Raw genomic sequence first — 7,500 nt, 5'->3', positions numbered from 1 at the left:
GATTATTTCATTTGATCATTTAATTACAGTGAGTAACATCTCTTGTGTCTAATTGACAGTTGGCAGCAAAACCAGTCAAAAAGCATATAACATTTTGCTTAAAAATGGATAACAAACTAAATTAAATTAAAATGTCTTTGAGGTGGCAAATTAATGACTCAAAACCATACTTAGTATGAGTCCATACTCAGTTGTATACGGACGCACACAGTGTCAAAAAATAAAATAGGTTCAGTTCTATTTTGGTCGTTCAGGGCACATCTCTAAGCATTTAATCTCAGAACATTAAAAGTTTGTTATTGACACCTTTTTTGTTAGCATGTTCCTATCCCAGACCTACCTCTGTTCACTTAATGATTCAACCCCCACAGTCAAAAATACAAACAGCGCTCCTTGGAAGGTGAATTCTCTCACTCTCCAAACTCAGAACTAAGCAACGGACGTAAACTTTCGCGGTGGATTGTACAGATTCACAAGTGGATAAAGCCAGCGCCTGTTTAAGAGTTTTTCATTCTTGTCAGGTCGTTCAACTTGAAGGAGCTCCGTAACCAATTTAAGGTGAGTAGATCAGTTTTCCCGGGGTTAAACCCTATACGCCGTACAGTGGAGGTCACATTCGTGAAAGCCAATACTCTCTTTTTCTTTTATAAGAACCTTTTCTATGAGAACGTTGAGAGATTTGCCAAAATTTTAATCACTTGCTAAGAAGATACCCAGGTTGAGAGTCAGTAAGAACGTCTTTATTTTGTTGCGTTGTGAACCTCTGTGTTCAGTGTTCAGTTTTACCAAGAGTTGGTTGGCGCGACATCTTGTTCGCGCCATCAGAGTAAGCCACACAAGGGTGTGACAAGCGACTTGAGGTTTCGAGTATTAGCGAATACCGGTGTCATGTATTAAGGACAGCAGTGTTTAGTTAAAGTCAGTTTTTATATATCACGAAGTTAAAAAACTTGCAGGCAATCCTCCCAATAAGACTAATCTATAATCTTCAGAGGTAATAATGTCAAAGCATTTCGGTAATGGGGATGTCATCCTGTCTGCAAACAGAGTTCAGTGCGTCATTAATTAAAAGGAAATGTGGAGTTCGGTTAAAATATGGTACTCACCCGCCAAGAAACAAGCAAACAAGTTTCTGAATATTTATTTACTGTTTACTTTTTGTTTAATTTAGCCGCAATACAAATTTAATTAAATGAGACCTGAAGTTCTCCACTGTCCCAGACCCATCCTCTCCGAATATTACTCTCAATAATAATTTGAAAGCTTTTCTTGACGTCTCTAAATACCGTTTTAAAGTATGATTCGAAGAGTTTAAAGAAAATGAGTTCACTACAATTGCAAGGCAAAACATATTAATTCTTATCTTCTTTAAAGTTCATGTCTTGCTGTCCTAAAAAAAATTGCGAGTTATGCGAAGCAAAGTTGAATGCCGACTGGCCATTAGCGACACGTCTGTTGCTATGCGTCATTTTCACTACTAAAATAAACACCTTTACAGTAATTAGTTATCATTGACAAATAAAGGGAAAGCGTATAAGCCATGACATCAACATGCATATTCTCTTAACTGCCTTTCTCGTATTTCTTTTCCTACTAGTTCAAAGAACTAAGATATGGATAAATATCAAGACATTTCATGTTTGATGATTATTTGCTTCAATTCTCATGGCCTGTGTGTTGGCTAAAATGGTGATTACTGTAAAGAGAAAGTAGGCTCTGGTCACTCGTGACTGTTGGGGCTGCCGTGAAAGTGTTAACTGGAGTAAGAAAGGTTTCGTTGCCCCAGACGCAAAATTTAAGCACTATCCTCGTGAATTGCATCAATGTTTAACCGAATTCAGATGGCCATGCCGAGAAAAAGGCCCCCTTGTGATGAACTAAATTACGAACCCGGTTGCATGGCAGAAGCTTCAATAAAAATAAAAATAACTTATTTCTATTGCGCGTGTTTCGTAGTAAGATGCTCACACGCGCATTACAATTCTAAATACCAAATTCCTTGAAAACTTCCAAATTCTTTACAATTCTCAAATCAAACCAGATCAAATCAATTGATAAAGGCATAACTACACAATGCAGGGCCACTTACGGTTACATTTTCGATAGAACGGCTCGACGGCTCGCCAGTCAAGAAGAATGAGTGTATGCGGCTGGATGGCTAATCACTTACGGCCTAAGCACTCTTCGCTCTCATTTTACGGTTCGGTTAATTACACTTTATACGACATAGTTTGAAGAATATAGCAGTCGTTCACTGATTAAGCCTAAGCGCTTGTTTCAGTGATTAGGTGGAAGCACTCTTTTAAAATTTTAGCTTTCAATTTACGGTTTGGACAACTACACTTTTTATGAGATCGTCTGAAGAATATAGCACTCGTTTACTGATTAAGCCTAAGCGCTTGTTTCAGTGATTAGGTCGAAGCACTCTTTTAAAATTTTAGCTTTCAATTTACGGTTTGGATAACTACACTTTTTATGAGATCGTCTGAAGAATATAGCACTCGTTTACTGATTAAGCCTAAGCGCTTGTTTCAGTGATTAGGTCGAAGCACTCTTTTAAAATTTTAGCTTTCAATTTACGGTTAGGGTTATGCAGGACACATTACAAACGCGGACCTTGCCTGAACGTTATGGATCATTACTCGTACACCGACGTAAGAACGAGAACTTTAGTTATTAAGAAATACATTTTAATGGCACAATGTTTGTTCATTTCTTGAATTAATCATAGTTACCACTCTAGTCTTCCACTTGTCAATTACTTGTTTAGTTCTAAATAAATCTTATACTGCATTAACTTATCTATCTCCATTAATTCACGAGGCCACACAAAAGTACTACAAATGGAATATACCCCGTTCTTTAATGAATCCACGAGGTCACTCTCTTATATATCTAAGAAGTTCTTAAGGCAACTAAACCACTGCCGAGCCGGCGGGCCGGCACTTTCTTACATATCTAACAAGTTCTTAAGGCACTAAAGCCAATGCCGAGCCACTCTCTTACATATCTAACAAGTTCCTAAGGCACTAAAACCACTGCCGAGCCGGCGAGCCGCCGAGCCACTCTCTGATATATCTAATAATAATAATAATAATAATAATAATAATAATTTATTACTTATAGTGCGTCTGTTACATTGAGAGATGCTCACAGGCGCATTACAATATCCAAAGAAAAATTACAATATCGAGAGAAACTTAATATACCTTAATTACAAGTTGTTATAATATATAAGGCTCATTAAACTTATTTACAAAACCTATTTACAAAAGATAATCTATATATAATTAAGAATGAGTCGCATAGTTACTGTTTCTCGTAGCAGCTGAATGAATCGCGGAAAAGATGCGTTTTCAGGAGGCGCTTAAAAGTGTTTACATTGTAACAAGTTCTTAATGCACTAAAACCACTGCCGAGCCGGGGAGCCGCCGAGCCACTCTCTTATATATCTAAGAAGTTCTTAACGCACTAAAACCACTGCCGAGCCGCTGAGCCATATATCCCTTTCTCGTTGTTTCATCACTGAGCGTAACTGACGAGCCCACGAGCCACTTGAGCGAGATATTCTGTAGTTGCTCCCAAATTTTGGAGAGAGGGGATAACCGGACTACCTGGAGAAAAAGTTCTCGGAGCAGAGTCGGAGAACCAACAAACTCAGTCCACTTACGACGCCGAGTCCGGGTATCGAAGGCCGGGACACATTGTTGGAAGGCGAGCGCTCTCACCACTGCGCCAACCCTGCTCCCTTTAATAAAAAATCCATTTGTTACGTGTCATAAATGGGTTGAAACTGAGTGCACAAGAATGATTTTTATCTTTGCAGCATTAGAGTTCTTTCTTCGCAGTTTGTATTTCTTGAATTTTTCATTTCTGACAGAACTGTCGGTAATTCGTTTGATCATTTGATTATTTCATTTGATCATTTAATTACAGTGAGTAACATCTCTTGTGTCTAATTGACAGTTGGCAGCAAAACCAGTCAAAAAGCATATAACATTTTGCTTAAAAAGAAATAACAAACTAAAATAAATTAAAATGTCTTTGAGGTGGCAAATTAATGACTCAAAACCATACTCAGTATGAGTCCATACTCAGTTGTATACGGACGCACACAGTGTCAAAAAATAAAATAGCTTCAGTTCTATTTTGGTCGTTCAGGGCACATCTCTAAGCATTTAATCTCAGAACATTAAAAGTTTGTTATTGACACCTTTTTTGTTAGCATGTTCCTATCCCAGACCTACCTCTGTTCACTTAATGATTCAACCCCCACAGTCAAAAATACAAACAGCGCTCCTTGGAAGGTGAATTCTCTCACTCTCCAAACTCAGAACTAAGCAACGGACGTAAACTTTCGCGGTGGATTGTACAGATTCACAAGTGGATAAAGCCAGCGCCTGTTTAAGAGTTTTTCATTCTTGTCAGGTCGTTCAACTTGAAGGAGCTCCGTAACCAATTTAAGGTGAGTAGATCAGTTTTCCCGGGGTTAAACCCTATACGCCGTACAGTGGAGGTCACATTCGTGAAAGCCAATACTCTCTTTTTCTTTCATAAGAACCTTTTTTACGAGAACGTTGAGAGATTTGCCAAAATTTTAATCACTTGCTAAGAAGATACCCAGGTTGAGAGTCAGTAATAACGTCTTTATTTTGTTGCGTTGTGAACCTCCGTGTTCAGTGTTCAGTTTTACCAAGAGTTGGTTGGCGCGACATCTTGTTCGCGCCATCAGAGTAAGCCACACAAGGGTGTGACAAGCGACTTGAGGTTTCGAGTATTAGCGAATACCTGTGTCATGTATTAAGGACAGCAGTGTTTAGTTAAAGTCAGTTTTTATATATCACGAAGTTAAAAAACTTGCAGGCAATCCTCCCAATAAGACTAATCTATAATCTTCAGAGGTAATAATGTCAAAGCATTTCGGTAATGGGGATGTCATCCTGTCTGCAAACAGAGTTCAGTGCGTCATTAATTAAAAGGAAATGTGGAGTTCGGTTAAAATATGGTACTCACCCGCCAAGAAACAATCAAACAAGTTTCTGAATATTTATTTACTGTTTACTTTTTGTTTAATTTAGCCGCAATACAAATTTAATTAAATGAGACCTGAAGTTCTCCACTGTCCCAGACCCATCCTCTCCGAATATTACTCTCAATAATAATTTGAAAGCTTTTCTTGACGTCTCTAAATACCGTTTTAAAGTATGATTCGAAGAGTTTAAAGAAAATGAGTTCACTACAATTGCAAGGCAAAACATATTAATTCTTATCTTCTTTAAAGTTCATGTCTTGCTGTCCTAAAAAAAATTGCGAGTTATGCGAAGCAAAGTTGAATGCCGACTGGCCATTAGCGACACGTCTGTTGCTATGCGTCATTTTCACTACTAAAATAAACACCTTTACAGTAATTAGTTATCATTGACAAATAAAGGGAAAGCGTATAAGCCATGATATTAACATGCATATTTTCTTAACTGCCTTTCTCGTATTTCTTTTCCTACTAGTTCAAAGAAATTGAGGTAAAAATTATCGGGTAAAATGCGCGACGTTTCGACCGAACTTCGGTCATTATCAAGCTTAAAAGCGAAGATAAAATTTTTGCGTACACATAAATATAAAACTAGAAGTAAAAGTATGTAAAGTATGAAAATGTACAAAAGGGGGTGTTAAAAACATGCTAGAATAAAAATGGATTAAAACACTTTCGCACGAATTGAGTCTGACTGTACATTCAGGTCTCAGTTCATTAATTAAAAACATTTCATAAATGAGAGAGTCAAACTTGCTCTTGCACTTTTTTAAGATGGTAAAATTCCTCGTAAGGTCATTGGGCACATTGTTAGCCACAAGATTAAACAGCATCTGAAACCGCGCGAAGTCAAGCCTCCCATTGTCAACCAACAATCCCTTGTTTATCAGTTTAAATGTGACCTGTGTGATGCAGGTTATGTTGGTTACACACGGCGGCATTTGCATCAAAGCGTTGACGAGCACAAGAATGGGTCTTCCTCCATTGGAAAGCATTTCCGTGTGGAACATTCCTATGTGCCCAATGACCTTACGAGGAATTTTACCATCTTAAAAAAGTGCAAGAGCAAGTTTGACTCATTTATGAAATGTTTTTAATTAATGAACTGAGACCTGAATGTACAGTCAGACTCAATTCGTGCGAAAGTGTTTTAATCCATTTTTATTCTAGCATGTTTTTAACACCCCCTTTTGTACATTTTCATACTTTACATACTTTTACTTCTTAGTTTTATATTTATGAGTATGCAAAATTTTATCTTCACTTTTAAGCTTGATAATGACCGAAGTTCGGTCGAAACGTCGCGCATTTTACCCGGTAATTTTTACCTCAATTTGTTTTAAAAAGCCTTTACTTATAACTAGTTCAAAGAACTAAGATATGGATAAACATCAAGACATTTCATGTTTGATGATTATTTGCTTCAATTCTCATGGCCTGTGTGTTGGCTAAAATGGTGATTACTGTAAAGAGAAAGTAGGCTCTGGTCACTCGTGACTGTTGGGGCTGCCGTGAAAGTGTTAACTGGAGTAAGAAAGGTTTCGTTGCCCCAGACGCAAAATTTAAGCACTATCCTCGTGAATTGCATCAATGTTTAACCGAATTCAGATGGCCATGCCGAGAAAAAGGCCCCCTTGTGATGAACTAAATTACGAACCCGATTGCATGGCAGAAGCTTCAATAAAAATAAAAATAATTTATTTTTATTGCGCTTGTTTCATAGTAAGATGCCCACACGCGCATTACGATTCTAAATACCAAATTCCTTGAAAACTTTCAAATTCTTTACAATTCTCAAATCAAACCAGATCAAATCAATTGATAAAATAACTACAGAATGCATGGCCACTTACGGTTACATTTTCGATAGAACGGCTCGCCAGTCAAGAAGAATGAGTGTATGCGGCTGGATGGCTAATCACTTACGGCCTAGCACTCTTCGCTCTCATTTTACGGTTCGGTTAATTACACTTTATACGACATAGTTTGAAGAATAAAGCAGTCGTTCACTGATTAAGCCTAAGCGCTTGTTTCAGTGATTAGGTCGAAGCACTCTTTTAAAATTTTAGCTTTCAATTTACGGTTTGGACAACTACACTTTTTATGAGATCGTCTGAAGAATATAGCACTCCTTTACTGATTAAGCCTAAGCGCTTGTTTCAGTGATTAGGTCGAAGCACTCTTTTAAAATTTTAGCGTTCAATTTACGGTTTGGATGACTACACTTTTATGAGATCGTCTGAAGAATATAGCACTCGTTTACTGATTAAGCCTAAGCGCTTGTTTCAGTGATTAAGTCGAAGCACTCTTTTAAAATTTTACCTTTCAATTTACGGTTTGGTTAACTACACTTTTTATGAGATCGTCTGAAGAATATAGCACTCGTTTTCTGATTACATGTAAGCCTAAGCGCTTGTTTCAGTACTTAGGTCGCAGAACTATTTTAAAATTTTAGCTTTCAATTTACGGTT

General features: G+C 37.5%; 1 protein-coding gene across 6 annotated transcripts in view; it reads left to right on the top strand.

Moving 5' to 3' along the window:
• The window catches only part of LOC138047545 (uncharacterized), a 59,696-nt gene that overhangs the window by 5,668 nt on the left and 46,528 nt on the right, over positions 1-7,500 (top strand). For 2 of the 6 annotated variants that reach the window (XM_068894435.1, XM_068894433.1), the window contains exon 1: positions 3,899-4,465. The exons of 1 other annotated variant lie outside the window; for it this stretch is intronic. The gene's annotated coding sequence lies outside the window, so the exon portion shown is untranslated. Of the gene's footprint in view, positions 1-3,892; positions 4,466-7,500 lie in introns of those variants that run through there. 3 more of the 6 variants (XM_068894440.1, XM_068894437.1, XM_068894436.1) reach the window with 3 other exon arrangements.

This window comes from Montipora capricornis, chromosome 4 (assembly GCF_036669925.1).
Source record: "Montipora capricornis isolate CH-2021 chromosome 4, ASM3666992v2, whole genome shotgun sequence".
NCBI lineage: Eukaryota > Metazoa > Cnidaria > Anthozoa > Scleractinia > Acroporidae > Montipora > Montipora capricornis.
Note: the sequence above shows the minus strand (reverse complement) of the source record. Positions and strands in the feature narration are given on the sequence as shown.